This window comes from Astatotilapia calliptera, chromosome 3, assembly GCF_964374335.1.
Source record: "Astatotilapia calliptera chromosome 3, fAstCal68.1, whole genome shotgun sequence".
In the NCBI taxonomy this organism is placed as follows: Eukaryota; Metazoa; Chordata; class Actinopteri; order Cichliformes; family Cichlidae; genus Astatotilapia; species Astatotilapia calliptera.
The window spans coordinates 73,307,532-73,331,162 of record NC_137424.1 but is presented as its reverse complement, the minus strand read 5'-3'; the positions used below and the strand labels follow the sequence as shown (position 1 = coordinate 73,331,162).

The 23,631-nt window shown below is 44.1% G+C and overlaps 1 long non-coding RNA gene across 1 annotated transcript in view; it reads right to left on the bottom strand.

Moving 5' to 3' along the window:
- Nucleotides 1–3,683: 3,683 nt before the first annotated feature.
- Nucleotides 3,684–23,631, bottom strand: part of LOC145425800 (uncharacterized) — a 35,849-nt gene continuing 15,901 nt past the window's right edge. Inside the window, exon 7 of the long non-coding RNA XR_013906538.1 lies at nucleotides 3,684–5,596. This is a non-coding gene — a long non-coding RNA (uncharacterized LOC145425800). The remainder of the gene's footprint in view (nucleotides 5,597–23,631) is intronic.

Genomic DNA, 23,631 nt, shown 5'->3' with positions numbered 1-23,631 from the left:
GTATTTTGCCAGAAACGCCAGGCACTCACAAAACTATTACAATGACCACCAAACAAACAATAAATGAGAGCAAGTGAACAGATTCCACACAAAGACATGAACACAAAGCGCGGACCCGATGCATCAGTGACATGTCGTGTTTCTCACCCGGCGACATGAACACGGACACGCCGTCGGGGCAGAAAGTCAACATCTAACTGATTCTGAGCTGCAGCTTTTGTTCCTCTCCGGCCTAAAGAAAGCTATATTTTTTCTGCTTAATACTTTTTTTTTTAAAATTATGCCAAATTGAAAAATGATTAGCTTGCTGTTGTTTTGTGTTTTATCCTCAGTTACTTTGAAACACTTACTGAGTCAAAATTGAATTTAATCAAATCAATTATAGAAATCAGTGATGATACCCAGCCCTAGTGAGTAGCCTAAGCCCAACAGAAGTGGAGGCAGCTGTGGGTAATGAGAAAAGATGAAAAGGTTGATAACACATTATATGCAGTAAATACACTGCCCAGGTGTCCCCTCTCCCCACTGCCTGTCAATAAAGAACTTTGTGTTGACAAGATTGTTAGCTAATCATTTACAAATCTATAATATCTGCATGGACAGCATTAACTGATGAGGTTGAAAAATTCAATACTCAAAAGTTTACTCTTCAGCCACCACGCTTCTGCCATCTGCCTTTTTTTTATTAGCCACAGTAAAGGCTGCGCTATGAATTCTGGGATATGTTGCGCCACGAATGAATAGAATTCAACTTTATAGATATGTGAGTATATTACAGAAATGGGTCTATTATGGTATGTTATAATGTACACGGTATGAAGTATGTTGTGAATATTCTATAACTAAGTATGTACAGGCTGTAGTGAGTACAAGCTATGTACAGGCTATGAACAGGATATAAATATGAAAAACTATACAGAATATGAAATAAACAACTTTACAGAAATCTGAGATATACAGCTATACAGAAATGGGAACTATGCAAGCTGCAAACAGTTGTAGGGTTAAAAATTATCGAATGTACAGAATGATTATTTACACAGAGCTATACAGTAGTGCAGTTAAGATAAGTGAGATATAATTTCTACAGAGGCTATATAAAGTGCTAGTGGTTGTGAGTAGTGGTTCACTCCATGTTATTATTGTGTGTTTGAGGGTACAGTTGTCCATTGTGTGTGTGTATGTTCAGTCCATGTGTTAACGTGGGTCAGATGTCAGGAGGCAGAGTTCAGGAGTCTGACAGCTGTGGGGAAGAAGCTGTTCCGGTACCTGGTGGTCTTAGTCCGGAGGCTCCTGTAGCGCCTCCCAGAGGGCAGGAGGGTGAAGAGTCCATGTGATGGGTGACTGGGGTCTTTGATGATTTTCCCAGCCCTTTTCAGACACCGCTTCCTGTAGATGTCTTTTATGGCAGGAAGTGGTGCTCCGGCGATGCGCTGGGCAGTTTTCACGACCCTCTGCAACGCCTTCCGGTCTGAGGCAGAGCAGTTCCCATACCAGACTGTTATACAGTTGGTCAGGATGCTCTCGATGGTGCAGCGATAGAAGTTCACCAGGATGTCTGAGGACAGGTGGTTCTTCCTCAGAGTCCTCAAGAAGACGAGGCGCCTGTGAGCCTTCTTGACCAGCTTGGAGCAGTTGGTCGTCCAGGTGAGATCCTCGGAGATGTGGACTCCCAGGAACTTGAAGCTGCTCACACGCTCCACAGCCATCCCCTTAATGTGGATGGGTGGATGTGGGTCAGCATTCCTCCTGTAGTCCACGAATGATACACCTGACTCCTTCAAGTCCGGGGAAATGAAGTGCGCATTTCCGGCCGCATTTGGAATTGGGACAGCCTTCATCACATCGCTGTGGTGTAATCAGCCTACAAATGGGGTCTCATAATTGTACCAAAAAACTCTGTACCTCCCTCTAACCACACACTTCTTCGGGTTTGCCATCAGCACTGCCTGCCTCAGGGAATCCAGGACCGTGACCAACCACTGCACATGCTCCACTGAGGTATCACTATGAATGATGACATCATCCAGGTAAGAAACAGCATATGCAGTGTGAGGACGCAGCTATCGCTACAGGAAGTGCTGAAAACTGGCCGGGGCTTCCAACAAGCCAAACGGAAGTGTGACGAATTGGTACGAACCACACAGAGTGGAGGAGGCCGTTTTTGTCTTTGGACTCTGCAGACAAGGGAATCTGCCAATCAGCTGCGTTTCAAAGTGGTGCTCCATGAGAGTCGTGCACACGGGCAAGGGGGACAACACATCTGCAAAGCGCTGTTGCAATGCAGGAACATCTGCTTTATTGGAATGTGTGAGATGTTAATCACAATGCATCTTAAACACACACTCTAAAAGCGTCATGCCCACAGCACGTTTTTGAGAAAAATCAAATATTTTGGTCCTTGAAGATCATTTTAGAGTTTTTAATGAGCTGCAGGAACCCTGTTCTGTGTGAGTGGAGAACAGCCAAGTCGCCTCCTCTGATAAACCTCCACATGTACCACTGAAAACAGTTAAATTAGTTTGAATCTGAAATCATGGCTCAAACTACTTGTTCTGAGACCATTTCTTCATTTTCACAACAAACTGTTTAATAAGACAAACTTTACACAGAGTTCATCAAATATAACTAATGCTTTAATATTATCAAGATTTCATAATACAAACATCAAATCAACAGGAAAACAGCTGCAGAACATGTGGATCAAAATTAATTCATTAAAAAACAACATGTGGACTTCAAGGATACAGTAAATACACTAAAGTGAAAGGAGGAGCCAAAATTTGAAGGAATTTGAATTAACTAAAAGTAGTCACCTGTGATCTTTAAAATGGTCCTGATGTGTGCTGCTGTTTTTAACTTTCAACATTTCTTTGCTGCCACTGTGAATATGAATGTGGTCTTTGCCTAATTGAATAAAGGTTACACTGACTCACTGCTTCATCTTCTGGTACAAACTGGTATTATATGGAAATACAGCCCAAAACCAGTTTAGCTTGAGTTTCTTTTTTCTGGACATAAAGTCACAGCAGGTGTTGTTTCAAAGCTGGTGGACAGATTTAGTTCATTTTGGAGGTTTTAAGAGCAACTGCTGTGAAAACATTTGTAGTTTTGGGAGAAAATGATTTAAGAGAAGATTTTACCACAGCAAAAGATTAAATATGAATGAAGGATTGAAATTTAACTTAGGTAACACATAAAATGAATACAACTACTAAACACTACTGTGTCCTAAGGAAACAAGGACTAAAATGTAACAGGGGTAACATTTTAGAGAATTAAATCCCTCAAAGGAAAAATAATAAACTTGATATGCATATCTATACATGCAGCTTCCTAAATGTAACATTCAGGATTATTCACTGCAGGTCCAGAAATCAGAGCTACCTCATCAGATCCAAGTGTGGTATCAGCTGACACTCTTTACAGGAGATTCCATCTGAACTCTGTGGAGCCTGATCTCAAGGTTTTTAAGTCTGAGCCTGAAACCAGAAGAGGATCTTTCTCTCTCTTCAGATTCATTGTGATCCAGTGATTTCAGTCCTGCATGATCAGGCTGATGTTTGCACGGAGCAGATAATGAAGTGAAGGTTTTTCCACATTGGTAATGTTGGGTCTAAACTCAGACCCCGCTGTATCCAGAACTTATTCCCATGAAAGAAAAGCAAGGCAACAATGTTCGATCGATTTCTTGCGCAAGGGAAGCCCTCATCTGTGTCCAGCATGACAATGAACCCCAAATGGTGGCCTCCTCTCGCTGCCTTTTATTGACAAACTTCAAACAATAGTTTACAAAACACCTCCCCTTGCAACCCCCCTTTGGTTACAAAGACAAGGCACTGTATGTAAATGTATACACTGAGTGTGTGTGTGTGTGTGTGTGTGTTATGTGAGAATGTGTGTGTGTGTGTGTTATGTGAGAATGTGAGTGTGTGTGTGTGTGTGTGTTATGTGAGAATGTGAGTGTGTGTGTGTGTGTGTGTGTGAGTGTGTGTGTGTGTGTGTGTGTGTGTGTGTGTGTGTCCTCCTGCTGACCAAAGGGTCATAAACCCCAGGAAGCTTTCATCAAAAGAAACAGATCTTTCAGATAGGATGTATCTACAATAAAACCTCCCCGGCACAGAGTGGCTGGAGAGGTGGTCAGGATCAAAGAGATGGCTTTGATCCTACTGCTTAAACTAAGACTGTACAAATTTAAGAAACACAATGGCAACATTCAACAATTAGACTTAACAGGTAACAGTGAAACAGTTTATTTACAGCGTGGGATCGTTTGTGTTCGGAGTATGAACTGAGATTCCTGAAGCTCTTGTCACACTGGTCACAGCTGAAGTTCACTTCCATGTGTGTACGTTCATGTTTGTTACGATGACCTGATTGTGAGAAGCTTTTGTCACAGTGTCTGCACTTGTATGGTGTCTCTCCTGTGTGGAATCCCTTATGCTTTTTCATTGAGCTCATGTCCAGTGGTGAAGGATGACCCACACTGGTCACAGACGTGCTTTTTGACCCCACTGTGGAACAGTTCATGTATTTTTAATGTATTTGGTGTGTGGAAGCCTCTCCCACATTCTTTGCAGTAGTTCATTTTGTCTCCACAAAGATCACAGAGAAACTCTTTCCCACCACCACAGTGATGAGTCTTCATTTTTCCAAACAGTTCATTCAGTATAACTCCATAAGTTTACTGATCATATTTATTCCAAACAATCAGGTTAAAAATACAGGATAAAAAGGTAAATACATCCTCACAGTAACTGCACTTGTAGAGTTACTTTCTGGTGTGGATCTGTTGGTGTTTTTTCAGCTGATGAGGATATTTAAAAGACTTTCCACACAAGTGACAGTTGTACGCTTTAACTCCACCGTGGATGACTTGGTGTGTTTTTAAGCTTCCAGCCTGGGTAAAAGATTTTCCACACAACTCACAGCTGTAAGATTTAACTCCACTGTGGATGAGTTTGTGTGTTTTTAAGGTTCCAGCCTGGGTAAAAGACTTTCCACACAACTCACAGCTGTAAGGTTTAACTCCACTGTGAAAGAGTTTGTGTGTTTTTAAGTCCCCAGCCAGGGTAAAAGACTTTCCACACAAGTTACATCTGTACGCTTTAACTCCACTGTGGATGAGTTGGTGAGTTTTTAAGTTTCCAGCCTGGGTAAAAGACTTTCCACACTCATCACAGCTGTAAGGTTTAACTCCACTGTGGATGAGTTGGTGTCTTTTTAAGACTCCAGCCTGGGTAAAAGACTTTCCACACTCATCACAGCTGTAAGGTTTAACTCCACTGTGAATGAGTTGGTGTGTTTTTAGGCTTTGAGCATGGGTAAAAGACTTTCCACACAAGTCACAGGTGTAAATTTTAACTCCACTGTGGATGATTTGGTGTCTTTTTAAGACTCCAGCCTGGGTAAAAGACTTTCCACACAACTCACAGCTGTATGCTTTGACTCCACTGTGGATGACTTGGTGTGTTTTTAGGCTTCCAGCCAGGGTAAAATCCTTCCCACACTCATCACAGCTGTAGGTTTTCTTTCCTTTTCTTCTGTGAGGTTTGTCGGCCTCCTGAGAGCGCTGACTTCTCGCTCCATGTTGGTCCTGCAGTGACAGAGATACAAACACAGGCAGTGAGTGAAATGCAGTCGTGGAACAAACTGTAACTCCCTCCATTGGTGGAATCAAACATGTCAACAAACACATTGTTGGTGTGTTTCCACCGCCTTCTGGTAATAGTATCACATTACAATGATGTGCTACAATGAGAGTTGTAATGAAAATGACATTATTGAAAAAATATCAATCAGCAGAGAAACTCTTTTACTTCAGAAAAAATTAAAGTGATGATATTGTTGTTTCAATGTGTGTAGAGAAAATATGATCTTTGTATTTTCTTGTAACTTCTGTGGTCTTTGGTTGTGAATGTAGATTCTGTATATATTGAGGAGTCCAGGATGGAAAAGATAAAGCTGCTGTTAACAGCAGTAGATTCTGTACAGGGAGTGCAGAATTATTAGGCAAGTTGTATTTTTGTATTGTGACTTGTTCAGTGGTGGTCGTCTTTCAGCCTTTCTTACCTTGGCCATGTCTCTGAGTATTGCACACCTTGTGCTTTTGGGCACTCCAGTGATGTTGCAGCTCTGAAATATGGCCAAACTGGTGGCAAGTGGCATCTTGGCAGCTGCACGCTTGACTTTTCTCAGTTCATGGGCAGTTATTTTGCGCCTTGGTTTTTCCACACGCTTCTTGCGACCCTGTTGACTATTTTGAATGAAACGCTTGATTGTTCGATGATCACGCTTCAGAAGCTTTGCAATTTTGAGACTGCTGCATCTCTCTGCAAGATATCTCACTATTTTTGACTTTTCTGAGCCTGTCAAGTCCTTCTTTTGACCCATTTTGCCAAAGGAAAGGACGTTGCCTAATAATTATGCACACCTGATATAGGGTGTTGATGTCATTAGACCACACCCCTTCTCATTACAGTGATGCACATCACCTAATATGCTTAATTGGTAGTAGGCTTTCGAGCCTGTACAGCTTGGAGTAAGACAACATGCATGAAGAGGTTGATGTGGACAAAATACTCATTTGCCTAATAATTCTGCACTCCCTGTATATATGGAGGAGCCCAGGATGGAAAAGATAAATCTGCTGTTAACAGGTTTTTAAAAACAGACCAGCTGTGCACACAGTTTCAATAACAGTGTAATTGTGATGTTTTTCTCACCTTTTGTGTTGAAGTCATTGTTTCCTCTGTAGTGGCTGAGCTGAGTCCAAATGGCTGAAATTGTTCCTCTGCTGCACCACCAGACTCTTCTCCTCCTGTTACTCAGCTGGGACACAAAAAGTATATATTTGTATTTTATCCCTGACAAAAAGAAGCAGAGCAAATAAACATGACTAAACTCCTCAGTGACAACAATACCTATTAAGCTTCAAGGTGAAACCCCAGAAGCAACTACAAAAAGAAAGTCATCAGTTGCCTACAAGAACTTGAAAGGGAAAAACCCCTGACCCCCTGCATATCACCACCTTTACCCAGGGGATGCTACACCCTGTATATATGGACTTCCATAGATCCACAAAGACGGAGTCCCGATCAGTCTCATTGGTAGCAGTATAAACTCAGCCACCTACAACATTTCAAGCACCTCATTACCATCCTAGCTCCCCTAGGATGGTAATTTCAAAACATTTTGAAACTCACTTTGTTAATGTGGAATTCTAAATTTATTTTACAAATGGAGAATTTATTCTACAATTTATCATCTAAGCATCTAAGAATTCTGTATTTCGATGTGTGTGTGGCTATTGTGGTTCTCCATATGGTGGTACAAATAGAGGACATAGATGAAGTGGCACACATCATGAGAGGGTACATTTACAATCACACACAGTGTGGTTGGCTAGGTTAACTCACAAGCAGAATTTAGCTGTGCCTGACTACAATAGAGACTTTCTTCTTTAGATGTTTCTGAAACAAGAAGGTGTAGTAAACAGATTTGTTTCAGAAAAAGGGGAAAGTAATTAAAACGACATACATAAGCACAGAATATTTTAATCCCACTAACACATACACACACATGCAATGAAGCTCATGAATACCAGATGGTATTTTAAACCTGTGTTTCTGATTTTATCATCTTGTTCGGTTCACTTACTAAGATGAGAAGCGATATATGAACTATCCATCCATCCATCCATCCATTTGCTGCCGCTTATCCTTTTCAGGGTCGCGGGGGGCACTGGAGCCTATCCCAGCTGTCATAGGGCGAGAGGCGGGGTACACCCTGGACAGGTCGCCAGTCTGTCGCAGGGCCAACACAAAGGGACAGACAACCATTCGCACTCACATTCATTCGCACATTCACACCTAGTGACAATTTGGATTTTCCAATTAACCTGTCCCCACAAACTGCATGTCTTTGGACGGAGGGAGGAAGCCGGAGTACCCGGAGGGAACCCACGCAAACACGGGGAGAACATGCAAACTCCACACAGAAAGACCGCAGCCTGATGTTGGAATTGAACTCAGGACCTTCTTGCTGTGCGGCAACAGTGCTAACCACCGTGCCACCATGATATATGAACTAGTGGACTAATATTATATTAGGAAAGATGATTGAATGATAGCAGGGGTGAACAGAATGCAGCAGAGGGTTTAAATGAGTGAGACTAACAGATTCTTAGTTTCTTGTTCCTGATGATCAGATAAATGATGAGTTTAAAATCCAGGTAAGGAACGAAGAAGGCCAAATATTTTGAGTTTTTAGAAATAATTTTTGATTTACGTCTTAAATTGGACAAGCATGTAAAGAAGATTGCTAAGACGGTCAAGGCGAATCTGAATTGTTTTGTGTTAAGTCAGAACTACAGGGAGTGCAGAATTATTAAGCAAGTTGTATTTTTGAGGAATAATTTTATTATTGAACAACAACCATGTTCTCAATGAACCCAAAAAACTCATTAATATCAAAGCTGAATGTTTTTGGAAGTAGTTTTTAGTTTGTTTTCAGTTTTAGCTATTTTAGGGGGATATCTGTGTGTGCAGGTGACTATTACTGTGCATTAATTATTAGGCAACTTAACAAAAAACAAATATATACCCATTTCAATTATTTATTTTTACCAGTGAAACCAATATAATATCTCCACATTCACAAATATAAATTTCTGACATTCAAAAACAAAACAAAAACAAATCAGCGACCAATATAGCCACCTTTCTTTGCAAGGACACTCAAAAGCCTGCCATCCATGGATTCTGTCAGTGTTTTGATCTGTTCACCATCAACATTGCGTGCAGCAGCAACCACAGCCTCCCAGACACTGTTCAGAGAGGTGGACTGTTTTCCCTCCTTGTAAATCTCACATTTGATGATGGACCACAGGTTCTCAATGGGGTTCAGATCAGGTGAACAAGAAGTCATTAGTTTTTCTTCTTTTATGCCCTTTCTTGCCAGCCACGCTGTGGAGTACTTGGACGCGTGTGATGGAGCATTGTCCTGCATGAAAATCATGTTTTTTCTTGAAGGATGCAGACTTCTTCCTGTACCACTGCTTGAAGAAGGTGTCTTCCAGAAACTGGCAGTAGGACTGGGAGTTGAGCTTGACACCATTCTCAACCCGAAAAGGCCCCACAAGCTCATCTTTGATGATACCAGCCCAAACCAGTACTCCACCTCCACCTTACTGGCGTCTGAGTCGGACTGGATCTCTCTGCCCTTTACCAATCCAGCCACGGGCCCATCCATCTGGCTCATCAAGACTCACTCTCATTTCATCAGTCCATAAAACCTTAGAAAAATCAGTCTTGAGATATTTCTTGGCCCAGTCTTGACGTTTCAGCTTGTGTTAGGGCTGCTCGATTATGGCAAAAATGATAATCACGATTATTTTCACTGAAATTGAGATCACGATTATTTGACGATATTTATTTAACCCTTTAAGACCTAAATGGTAAATGGTAAATGGCCTGTATTTATATAGCGCTTTACTAGTCCCTAAGGACCCCAAAGCGCTTTACATATCCAGTCATCCACCCATTCACACACACATTCACACACTGGTGATGGCAAGCTACATTGTAGCCACAGCCACCCTGGGGCGCACTGACAGAGGCGAGGCTGCCTGACACTGGCGCCACCGGGCCCTCTGACCACCACCAGTAGGCAACGGGTACTATAGAACCAAGTCCACCAGAGCTTATATTATTTTTTTTACATGCTGTAGTGCCATTTGTGGGAGCATTTCAAGTTGCTATACATCAATACAACTGTTATAGCCCATATTTTAATAATATGTATGCATTAAGTCCATAGTAATTACATAAATTGCAAAAAAGTGCAATAAACTACAAAAAATATTGAAAATCGCTTTTGTTTTGTTTACATATATTTCTACTTGGAGAAATTTAAGAGGTTTATCCCTCAAAACTTTAAATACAATAAAGTTGCAAAAAATAGTTTACAACAACAGGAAATTTATTTTGAGTGTCTTCATAGTTTTATTTTGGAGATACAGTTTTTATATACTGCAGGAAAAACAAAAAACAATCCTATGATGCAAATTTGCAAAGAAAACAGCAGGTGCATCATTTCACTGTGGGAAGTGTTACGAACAGCTGATGGATCGGCAAAGCCTGTTTCTGGAGTATTATGTTTTTGTTCCTGCAAGCGCTTTTTATGCAGTTTTTGCAAAGCTATATGTGGAAGGAAACCGTGACCGAGGACAAGCTGATGGCATCAGATGTAAGAACAACTCCTCCGGTTTCATATGCAAAACAAATTATTGCGCTAGCTTACACGGTTCCGGTTCTACAGGGATTTAAAAATAGTTACACAACACGGAGCGTGCTGCTCTGACCGGCTTTAAAGGGTTAACAATGACTTTAAAAAATAATATAAAATAGTGTGCAACACCACTGAAGTTTTTTTTACCTCTCTTTTCAACCAACAGCAGTCACTCTCCTCTCCAAATAACTTCTGCTTAGCTTTCCGAGCTTCCCTCGGGTCCTCTTAATCAGCGGTCTCCAACCTTTTTTGCGCCACGGACGGTTTATGCCCGACAATATTTTCACGGACCGGCCTTTAAGGTGTCGCGGATAAATGAGGGAGGGGCTAATAATCGGCTCAGTCATTTTTAATGATCGTTGAAATTCCAGATCGTAATCGTGATTAAAATTCGATTAATTGAGCAGCCCTAGCTTGTGTGTCTTGTTCAGTGGTGGTCGTCTTTCAGCCTTTCTTACCTTGGCCGTGTCTCTGAGTATTGCACACCTTGTGCTTTTGGGCACTCCAGTGATGTTGCAGCTCTGAAATATGGCCAAACTGGTGGCAAGTGGCATCTTGGCAGCTGCACGCTTGACTTTTCTCAGTTCATGGGCAGTTATTTTGCGCCTTGGTTTTTCCACACGCTTCTTGCGACCCTGTTGACTATTTTGAATGAAACGCTTGATTGTTCGATGATCACGCTTCAGAAGCTTTGCAATTTTGAGACTGCTGAATCCCTCTGCAAGATATCTCACTATTTTTGACTTTTCTGAGCCTGTCAAGTCCTTCTTTTGACCCATTTTGCCAAAGGAAAGGTAGTTGCCTAATAATTATGCACACCTGATATAGAGTGTTGATGTCATTAGACCACACCCCTTCTCATTACAGAGATGCACATCACCTGATATGCTTAATTGGTAGTAGGCTTTCGAGCCTATACAGCTTGGAGTAAGACAACATGCATGAAGAGGTTGATGTGGACAAAATACTCATTTGCCTAATAATTCTGCACTCCCTGTATATACCTACTTTAGCAGCTCAGTTATTTATGCATTTGTCACGTTCCTGGGTCTTTTGAGCCATTGTTTTTAGTTCTAGTTCATTTTTGATGTTTATCAAATCAAATCAAAATTTATTTATATAGCACATATTAAAACAACAGTGTTGACCATAGTGCTTCACAGTCAGTAAAAGCACGAGACAGTTAAAACAAACAATAGAAGAGGACAACAAACAATAGGTAACAACACAACAAGCTAGACCAGCCAACTAAACAGAATCAAAAGCCAAAGTAAAAAAATAAGTTTTAAGACGTGATTTAAAAGACTGGATAGACTTGGCAGTATGAATATGAACGGGGAGGTTATTCCAGAGTCTAGGTGCCACGGATGCAAAGGCCCGGTCACCTCTCGACTTCATTCGAGTCCTAGGTTGTGCTAGGAGCCTGTGATTGATGATCTAAGTGCTGTGTTGGGATTGTATGAATGGAGTAGTTCAGAAAGATAGCTGGGCGCTAAATTACAATGGTTTATGTTTAAGTTCTTTAGGTCAGTGAAGTTCATTTGGTTATTACACTCAACAAAAATATAAACGCAACACCTTTGTTACTGCTCCCATTCCCCATGGGATGGACGTAGAGACCTAAAATTCATTCCAGATACACAATATAACCATCACTCCCAAACAGTGGTCACAAATCAGTCCAAATGTGTGGTAGTGGGCACATCTGCTATATTGAGATAATCCATCCCACCTCACAGGTGTGCCACATCAGGATGCTGATCTGACATCATGAGTAGTGCACAGGTGTACCTCAGACTGCCCACAACAAAAGGCCACCCTGGAATGTGCAGTTTTGTCTCACAGCAAAATGCCACAGATGCCACAAGCAATGAGGGAGCGTGCAATTGGCATGCTGACAGCAGGAATGTCAACCAGATCTGTCGCCCGTGCATTGAATGTTCATTTCTCAACCATAAGCCGTCTCCACAGGCGTTTCAGAGAATATGGCAGCACATCCAACCGGCCTCACAACCGCAGACCTCGTGTAACCACACCAGCCCAGGACCTCCACATCCAGCAGGTTCACCTCCAAGATCGTCTGAGACCAGCCACCCAGACAGCTGCTGGAACAATTGGTTTGCACAACCAAACAATTTCTGCACAAACTGTCAGAAACCGTCTCAGGGACGCTCAACTGCATGCCCGTCGTCCTCATCTGGGTCTTGACCTGACTCCAGCTCGTCGCCGTAACAGACTTGTGTGGGCAAATGCTCACATTCGATGGCGTCTGGCACGTTGGAGAGGTGTGCGCTTCACGGATGAATCATGGTTCACATTGTTCAGGGCAGATGGCAGCTGAGAATGTCCCAGTTCTTGCATGGCCAGCATACTCACCGGACATGTCACCCATTGAGCATGTTCGGGATGTGCTTGACCGGCGTATACGACAGCGTGTACCAGTTCCCACGAATATCCAACAACCTCGCACAGCCATTGAAGTGGAGTGGACCAACATTCCACAGGCCACAATTGACAATCTGATAGACTCCATGTGACGATGTGTTGCACTGCATGAGGCAAATGGTGGTCACACCAGATACTGACCGGTTCTGGGTCCCCAGACCCCCAATAGCGCAAAAAACTGCACATTCCAGGGTGGCCTTTTGTTGTGGGCAGTCTGAGGTACACCTGTGCACTACTCATGATGTCAGATCAGCATCCTGATGTGACACACCTGTGAGGTGGGATGGATTATCTCAATATAGCAGATGTGCCCACTACCACACATTTGGACTGATTTGTGACCACTGTTTGGGAGTGATGGTTATATTGTGTATCTGGAATGAATTTTAGGTCTCTACGTCCATCCCATGGGGAATGGGAGCAGTAACAAAGGTGTTGCGTTTATATTTTTGTTGAGTATAGATTTCTCTTTTATTTTCTTCCCCTGTATTTAAGTTTCCCTCACCCTTTGTGTTTCATGCTGCGTGTCTTATGTTATCAAGTTTGTATTGTCATGTCTGCGTCTCATGTCTCCTGTTTCATTTTGAACGTCTGTGTGGTATGTCAAATCTGTTCGATGGCATCATTTAGGGCTGCACAATTAAATGCTAGAAAATCGCAATCTCAATTCATACTTATGTGTGATCTCATATCCAAATGACAACGATTTAAGAAAAAAAAGAAAAAAGGTAAAAAAAAGATGACGATTGTACCGCATTTTGATCCGGGACATAATCTGAATGAAAACAAACGCTCACTCTTCCTGCTCAACAAATGACAAAGGAAGAGCCTTATACCACGTGATACAGAAGCAAGCTTCAGAAGCCAGGTTCTCAAACAAATCTCCTCTATGACCCACAATGAATCGTGGGATATAGAAGGTCCGATTGGCCTCCCTGTTGCTGCGGAGCCTGGGACGGTCTGCTTGCCTCCACCCTGGGGGGAAGGGTAACATCTCTTGGGTCTGGGTTCTGTTTCCCCCTCTGGGGGCGAGGGTACCTGGACCCGGGGTATAGAGTATGTTTGGGGAGTGGGATTATGTGTACATGTCCATTTATGTCAATCCTGACATTGGGTGAGTGCTGAGTGTTTGTATATGTGTGCATGAGGGTGGGAATGCATGTTTGTGTCTGTGTGTGCCTGTTTGTCTGTGTCTATATGTCAATATGTCAGGGCGGGTCTTAGACTCCACCTCTCTGGGAACTCCCAGGCCCTCCAAGGCCTATCTCCCCTCACCACACTCCCTGCCGTGACCGATGCCCTCAGGGGTCGGTGCATTGGTGCTTCTTGGTGTCCAGGGCTGGGCGCTTAGGTATGTACCAGCTCACTCCCGGTGGCTACTTGGCGGGGCCTGGTGCCTGTTGCTCGGTCAGGCCTCCTCAGGGGTGCAGGGGGCTCTCAGGCCTCCGGCCTCTGGGCCTGCAGCTTGGTTCACTCTGGCATACCTGGCTGCCGGCAGAGCTGGCGGGCACGCCGGTGCTGCCCCCTCTAGCTTCTGCTCGGTGGCTACTGGGTGACGCCTCGTCTGGGGATCCTCAGCCCTTCCCATGAGGGTGGCACGGATGTCCCTCCGGTGGTCCTCCTTGGGCTCTCACACTCTGGGGCCTGTGGATGTCTGGGGCCTGGATCTCCTCCATGCCTGCTTCATGCCCTGGGGGACAGGGCTATGGGTCTCTACATCCTCTTGCAGACCATTACATGTGGAAACCATTTGAATACAAGCGCGCTGATCCACACAGGTGTGCACACGGGTGTTCACTGTTCGTAGACTTAAATTACACCTTTCTTGGCTGCTACTTTAAAGCACATTGTGCGCTGTCTGACCTGCGTGCTGCACAACAACATTGAATATTTAGTATTTACTGCTGTTTACACTTAGCTAGATTAATGCGATGGTGTTGTGTTTAGTATGTTGATTTGGGGTTTTTTTTTGCTTGTTTTCTATTCTTTCTCTCTCAACAGGTGATCCAGGAGATTTTATTATTATTTTTTCCCCTTTCTCACTGTCCCTCTCCCCTTCTGTTTTTCTTTTCCTTCCTCTTTCTTTCTCCCTTTCCTATCCCTCACTCATGTCTGTCCCGTCTGTAACAACTGAAAATAAAATAAAATAAATAATAAAAACAAAGGTCGATCAAATGGACCAATACGGCAATGCCACGATGATCCATTTGGCAAAATAAATCCATTGGGTATCCTTGTTGGTCTTCAGACAACAATTCTGACGGCAATTCTAAATTCTCAAGAACAATTCTAAAGAACCAAATGGGACAGGCAAAAAAAACCAACAAAAAAAAAAACAAATGACAAGGGCAGAGCCTTATACCACGTGATACAGAAGCAAGCTTCAGAAGCCAGGTTCTTAAACAAATCTCCTCTATGACCCGCAATGAATCAGTTATCACCTGGCTAAAGATATGGCTCCCATCAACACTGTGCAAAACGAGGGATTTAGGAAAATGATCAACACCCAAACACTACACAGTTCCGTCCTGCAACTATTTTTCAAATGTTGCACTACCTGCTCTATACACGCAGTGTCGGGCAAGTGTGGAGATCGAATTACAAGCAGTACAACATTTCACGGCAATGACAGACTTATGGTCCAGCCAAACTAAGTGTTATATTTTGGTAATAGTTGTGGTTTACATTTTAAGAAAAATACCTAATACGTACCTCTCTCATCAGCTTACACACGGAAAGAATACTGTTCAAAATGTTATTCTTAAAAGTATTTTAAGGTTTTGTAAGTAAGAGTAGACAATTGAGACATTGTTTTTATGTTCAGTCTCAACTGTTACAAAGTTGATGTGCAGTTAATAAGTGCAATAAATATTTATATTGGAAAAGAAAATCATGAGAGAATCGTGATCTCAATTCTAAGCAAAAAAATCGTGATTCTCATATTATGCAAAATCGTGCAGCCCTGGCATCATTGTCACATTTTAGAGAAATATAATTTACTTAGTTTTAAGAGTTTTAATCATTTGTGTTTTCTTAAATTAGTCTTTAAAGGTATATATAGGATGGCCCCAGAGTGTCTTAATAGATACATCCAGAGACAAGATAGTAATTGTATTACTAGAAGCATGGTGAACGGAAACTGCAAGATATCATATCGCAGATCTAAATTTGGTCAGTCGGCATTTTCCATAAAGGCTTGTAATCTGTGTAACCCACTTCCAACCAAAATCAAATTGATTACAGACATCAGATCCTTTCCATTGAAGGTTAAAGTTTGGTTAAAGGGAAATCAGAGATGTTTTCATTTTAACTAATGTTATTATTTTTATTTATTGTCTATTAATTGTAGTTGTATTTACGATGTATTTTGGCTTTATGAAAATGTATGTTTTATGGTAAAATGTATTTATTTTGATTGTAAGCCCAACAAGTGACAATTGTTGAAAATTTGCAATAGCTATAAACTTATGTCCGTTACATCAGTTTCATGTTTTGTACTTGGACTATGTCAAACTGCACTGTGCCTTTTAAATAAATACATTCAAATTCAAATGTGTGAGGGATGCTTTACCATGACATACACCTGGTTACATGGGAATAAACTTATTAGAGATGGCACGATACCACTTTTTTATGTCCGATACCGATACCATAAATTTGGATATCTGCCGATACCAATATGAATCCGATATAGTGTTTTTTAATCAACAAAACTGTTTTTTAAAATATCTTGCTGCATTTTGCAACTCTGCAAGTTCATACTCAAGTTTAAAACAACAACTACACTAAAGCTATTCTGTTATACCTGTATACAAAAAAAATATTTCATAGTTCAGCAATACTGATCAATCTAATAAACTTAAACCTACACCATCCTCCCTATTCTGGTATTTTAAAGAGTACTTAGCGTAAATATTAAGCAACCTAACTAATAGGGTTCCAACTCCCAGCAACAACAAAAATAAATAAATAAAAAATAGGGAACCACCCCTCACGTGCCACCTCATGATGCTTAATCGACGTAATCAACCTTAATTTGATGCAGTGTGAAAAAAAATGCACAGAAATCAATTATTTTTCAAGAAATATTAAATAGATTCAACATCTTTCTTCAACAAAATTGCAGACTGCACAGATGGTACCTTCCCAAAGTAAAAAGTACTATAGCTTACTAGGGTATACATATTAGACTTAATAGTCACTATATACAGTAATTGACTTCTATTCATTTTACATCAAATTAAAAATTTAGGTGTCAGATAATTATTTATTAAAAGCTAGACATTTTAAATGAGAATAAGAAAGAAAAGTATGTCTTTGTGTCCCCTTTTCCCTGTTCATGCCCTATCGGCCCCCCTGGCTAAACTTTGCTAGATCCGCCCCTGCACAGTTACCAGCCGTCAGCTACGTAGAAAAAGATCCTGGTGTAGAAAGTAATATTAAATAAATTCTAACAACAGCTTATCAAGCTTAAACGTGCTGCTGTTGTTCAGCCGCTGGTTTCCTCTTTCTGGTGCAAAGTGCGCCAAAAACAAACAAGAGAGACGGACTCGCGACAGAAAAGCCGATCAGCTGATCATTGATCAGTTTCACGATTGAAGTAGCAGCCGGAGAGCGAGAGGCAGTCGCTTGTTAAGCTTAACGTGGGAATGCTTTACAAACATTCAGAGATGGACTTACACACTTGCTTTACTTCTCTCTGGGATAACTTTGTCGGAGATGAAATGCCGGGTTGCTAGCGAAGCTCCACAGGCTATCCAGACCAGGACAGGTCCCGCATGCCACAGCTGCTCTATCACGTGATGCATACTGCTCGACGTGCTAACGTTCTGAGGTGAGTTACGGCGTGTTGCAAGTTTTGTGAGGTGCTTTCGTGATATTTAATGGATCGGATTACATTTTTTATTTTTGCATGATTGGAACTAACTATACAACAATCGTAAAGTGAGCTTCTCCGCATTACAATGGGCACTGGAGAACATCACCTATGTGGGACACGATTAGATAGTAAGTCCTAAGTCCCTTATCTAAAAGAATTCAGCAAGGTAATCCATTCGAAATTCTTCTTGATGCATGCTCAATCATCCAGGTAAGTAAATCTCGAAAAGTTGATTCTGTTCATCAGGACGTAGTGTTTTCAGTGGGAGAAACGTTTCGTCACTCATCCAAGTGACTTCTTCAGTCTCAGCTGACTGCAGGTTTCCCCAATCTTGTAAACAGTAACTAGAACCACTGAAGGAACAATGGGCTGGTAGGTCAGTTCCTTCATCATAATTATGTAAATTCTCATGACCACTGATCAATGGCCATGAGTACCATTCACAGAGAGTTGGAGAATGGCTGCAATCACAGCATTGTAAGATGGCGAAAGATGTCCCCTTAGGCCCCCTGCTCGATTCAGAGATGGTCTTTCCCTTCTCATGTAGATGGCCTCCTCGACTCCACACGCAAACCGGCGTTCCTCCCTGTCCAGGATGTGTACATCCTCATCAGTGAAAGAGTGTCCACTGGCCTGTAGGTGTTGTGGAGGCAGATTTTTCTTCTCATGTATTAATCACATATTTAATCATATCACATTAGTTAAAGTAATATCACTTTCTCACTTTACTATAGTAAGAGCACTCCTGTCACCAGTTTGCATGCATGTGGAATGTTAACACAGTGAGGCCATTGTAATGGGAGACATTGAACACACAGTGGGACTCCTCCTTATCAGGGATGTAAATCCTTAGGTGACGATCAAGCAGAAAACAAGGTCATAATAATTCTCTCTGTGAGGGAGGAGGTATAGGTAAGATTTTGGGTTCGTCACATTTCATTGAGGGATTTTTGATTGGCCTCAAATATGCCTGAAGCACCTAAAGAATGAGGTAGTTCTTCCAGTGTTTAATGTGATTGTTTTGGTTTCCCCAATCACTGATGTGGGCAAAGTAAAGATGATTGTAAATTCCTTTGAGAGGGTTTACACTGTTTAAATGGGTCTATTGCCCTACAATAGTAAAGAGTACAGTACACTGCATAGATAAAGAGGAAAGATCTATCAGTCTGTTGTAAAAATTTAGCTCAGAAGTGTTTGATATATGTTGGCTCTACATGGCCACATCTGGGTTTTACCCCAGACTTTGAAAGCACTAACATTGAAGTTAGTTTATGTTTGTGGTATTCATTTACCTATAAGTTCTAATATAGTCACTGTCCTTTATGGTAAACATCTGGACAGGGCAAAGCAAAAGGCACAAAGGAGTGTGTGTGATGTTTAGAATATTCAGAAACCTAAAGTATGTATCAGCAGCAGAATGGACCTGAAAATAAGTGCCCATGTTTGTTTCAGTTATATGAAGCTTTGAATATTGTGGATTAGTAGTACTGCTGCGTTTGTTGCATCGCATTGCTGTAATTGTTTATATGCTTTATATATTCTGAGGTAAGTTGATCTATAGTGTTACATCATATTCTATAATGATGTTATGTGTTTGTATACTTTTTGCCCAGTTTGACCCATTTAGCAGAAATCAGCCTGTATAAGGCTCTGATATCTATTCTGTATGACTTAAAGCAGTTATGACATGGTCTGATTTTCTCACCCAATAAAGGAATATTTAATATATCAGTCTACTCTTCATTCTATCAGAAACAGTTATCACAGCTCTGACATTTTCTTGTTACACATATGTATAAGAATTGAGACTAATTTAGTAATGCCAACAAAATGAAATAACAATATTTGTATCTTATATATAATACATCTATATATACACTGTCAAAGATAATTGTCTTTGAGTGACGATTTAAGGTGATAGGAAATATAAATAAATGCAACTTGAATCTTTACTGAAGCTCAGTATTTGACAAAGTTCAAATTCACTGCTGCAATAACTAATAATGATTAATATAAAAATAACTTTAATATTTCCCATATTATATTTACATTACCAAAGTGAGATGACTTTAGTCTCATGAAAAACATTAGCTAATGGTTATTTACTAGCTAATCTTAAAATGACTGTTCAGTACAGAAATGAAGCCTGGCAATCATGTTTTTACAGTCCCGTGGTCTCAGCCTCAGATACTCAACAAATCAAACAAAGCTTATATAAAAACAGATGAACAAAAACATTTTCTCCTTCATTTCTGTTTCATACAGCATTAACAATGCCATACGGCAAGAACCAGTATCACAGGAGTCGTTAAAGGAGGCCAAGAATACAAAGTTTCTCTTTACGCAGACGATATATTGCTTTTTATAACTGACCCCACCCTAAACACCTCAAAACTACTAAGCACTCTACAAAGATTCGGTTCAATGTCTGCCTACAAAATAAATCGTCAGAAAAGTGAATTCATCCCAATCAATGCAGCTGCAAAAAATATCCCATTTAATCTAATACCATTCAAAATAAATAATAAAAAGTTTAAATTCCTCGAAATCTGGATCTCCGGCTGTTACAAAGATCTTTATAAAATAAACTACCTGCCAATGTTGAAGAGTCTGAAAAAGGACATCACCTGCTAGAACTTATTATCCCTTTCCCTCAGTGGGAGGATTAATATAATGGCCATGTCAGTCCCCCGACGGGTCCCGATGGCGCGAGCGCACCGCGACCTGTCGACCTACACGCCGAGCCCCCAACCGCGAGCAGTCATGCCTACCACACCAGTTAAGGTACCGAAATACAACGGGCTAACCCCGCTAGAGCCCTACCTCTCACAAGTGCGGCTGGCTGCCAGACATAGTGACTGGAGTGAAGAGGAGACTGCTACACACCTAGTGCTAGCATTAGAGGGAGATGCACTGCAGATACTCCTTGACCTAGCCCCGGCAGAGCAGCATGAGCTCCAGGCCCTCAACGTGCACTCGAAAGGCGATTCGGGCAGCGGCACTCCACTGATCAGAGCAGAGAGCAGCTAACCAACCGGAGCCGTCGATCGGGGGAGAGCCTGGGCACCTTTGCAGCAGACGTGTTGCTGTATGCTCGTCGTGGCTACCCGGAGTTTCCAGCGGCAGCCTGTGAGGAGCTTAGCCTGCATGCTTTTCTGCAAGGACTTTTCCCAGAGCGACTACGCCAACACGTCCGCCTGGCCATGCCTCAGACCCTCCGTGAGGCGCTCCTTGAGGCTGAAAGGGCCGAGCCGAAGCTCACCTCGCGACCTAACCAGCAGGCGCCGCCCCACCAAACTACCCCCAAATCAGAGCCGCAGACTGCGACGGGGAGGGGGGGGGGGTGTCGCCGAGATGTCCCAGCTGCAACCCTCGGTGCCCTGGAGGCGTCCTCGTCGACCGACCGACCGCTGCTACCGGTGCAATGAGTCTGGCCACGTGGCGCGTGACTGCCCAGCACCAGCCCCGAAGACCAGAACTATGAAGCCTCAGGGAAATGAGGAGGGAGCGGTGTAGCGAGGGGACCACCGGTCCAGCTTCCTGTTCCCCTCCAAGGACGATGCACAGTGGTGGCACCTCAAGGGACTCTACCTGAGCTGCTGTGTTGAGGACCAGCTATGCCAGGCCCTGGTGGACACGGGGTCTACCATTTCCCTGATACGACCTGGCGTGCTCCCTGAAACATCCGGGCCACTGGTGAAGGGTTGGTTGCCCACAGACACCCAGCTGATGACAGTGACGGGGGAGAAAACTGTTATGCGGGGGAAGAAACCGTTGCGGATCCGAGTGAAGGATCTAGAGCTGGTGCACGACTTCTGGCTCGCCAACATTCAAGACCAGTGCATCATTGGCCTGGATCTGCTGAGCCGCTGGGGGGCCTGCGTCGACACCGCGAAGCTGGCTATCACTCTTGGCGCAGAGACTTTTGCTCTCCAGCGCGGCCAAAAGCAGGGAGCGGGGACCAGACGAGACAGGCGTCGGGCAGCTGCCGCTCAGCAGATTTCGGATGCCGGTGGCTGTGGGTCATCTCCACTCGCCTCAGCCTCTCAGCCTGACAAACCTCCTTCGACCGAGACCATCGAGGCTGTTGATGACCTTTGGCAGCGTAGCAGCGTAGGCCTCAATGTTGACCAGCGCCAGCGGTTGAGGTGCCTCCTGGACAAGAATGTGGACATCTTTGCCACCAGTGACAAAGTCTGTAGGCAGACGAGTCTGGTCCAGCACACCATCGACACCGGCTCTGCTCAGCCCATCCGTCTGCGCCCACACCGGCTGCCCCTCTCAAAACGGCAGGTAGCAGAAGAGAAGATCCGTGAGATGGCTGTGGCTGGGGTGATCAAGCCATCCAATAGCCCATGGGCGGCACCCGTGGTTCTGGTGGATAAGAAGGATGGCAGCCCGAGGTTCTGCGTGGACTTTCGCCGTCTCAATGCAGTCACCAAGAAGGACTCGTACCCGCTGCTGCGGATCGACGAGGCCCTAGATTATGTTACCGGCTCCAGTTGGTTCAGCTCCCTCGACCTACGCAGCGGTTACTGGCAGGTGGAGCTAGCCCCCGACGCAAGGCCTAAGACTGCATTCACCATTGGACATTGGATTGTCTCACCTGAGCGAGGTCTTGAGTGCCATCCGACGAGCTGGGCTGCAGCTCAACCCCGCGAAATGCTGGCTGTTGGCGAGAGAGACCACGTTCTTGGGCCATGTGATCAGCGCTCGAGGTGTTGCCACTGGCCCCGCAAAAGTGGCTGCGGTCCGGGACTGGCCGACTCCCTCGAACGTCAAAGAACTGCGGAGCTTCCTGGGCATATCCTCCTACTAACGTCGGTTCATCAAGGGGTTCGCGACGATGGCCAACCCCCTCCACCGTCTGACTGACAAGGGACAGCTGTTTGGCTGGGAGGAGGCCTGTGCTGCGGCTTTTGCACAGCTGAAGGAGGCCCTCACCAGAGCCCCAGTCCTGGCCTACCCCGACACCCGGCAACCTTTCATTGTGGACACTGACGCTAGCAGTGTAGGAGTCAGGGTGGTCCTTTCCCAGCAGGACGAGGCTGGAGAACGGGTGGTGGCGTACTTCAGTCGTGCCTTGGGGCGAGCCAAGAGGAACTACGGCGTGACCCGGTGGGAGCTGCTGGCCGTAGTGCTAGCGGTGCAGCACTTCCAGCCATATCTGCACGGCTGCCGGTTCCTCCTGCGCACTGACCATGCATCTCTGACTTGGCTCCTGAACTTCAAACACCCAGAAGGGCAGGTGGCCTGCTGGCTGGAGGTCCTTCAGGGCTATGACTTCGAGATCCAGCATCGGGCAGGTCGACAGCATGGCAACACTGATGCCCTCTCCAGACGGCCCTGCGTAGCCGTGGAGTGCCGCTACTGCCTGCGACAGGAGGAGCGGGCCCAGGAGGTGCTGGGGTTGGCTACTGCTCAGGCCACAGCCGGCGGAGGGGGGTGGCTCCCATTGACAATGCAGCAGCTGAAGCGGGAGCAGGAGGCCGACGCGACGTTGGTTCAGGTGGGGGCCTGGCTCGAGGCGGCGCAATGCCCAGCCTGGACAGGGGTGTCGGGACAGGAGCCCGAGGTGAAGGCCTACTACTCCCAGCACAACAATCTGGAGACGCACGACAGCGTCCTGTACCGGAGATGGCGGGCCCCCGGTCAGGGCAGAGATGTCCTGCAGCTGTTGGTGCCTCGGTCGCTGCGGTCGCAGGTGCTTGAGCTGGTCCACGGCTCGGTGGGGGCAGGACACTATGGGAACGCCAAAACTCTCCGCAGCCTCAGGGGACGGTTCTACTGGCCTGGCTGTCAATGGGATGTGGAACTTCATGTGCACTGCTGTGACACCTGCACGGCACAGAAGGGCCCAACTCAACACTCCACTGCCCCCTTCAGCAGTACCTGGTGGGGGCCCCAATGGAAAGAGTGGGAGTGGAAGTCCTAGGGCCTTTCCCCGTCACCGAGTCAGGGAACCGGTATGTGTTGGTAGCTATGGACTATTTCACGAAGTGACCAGAGGCCTACGC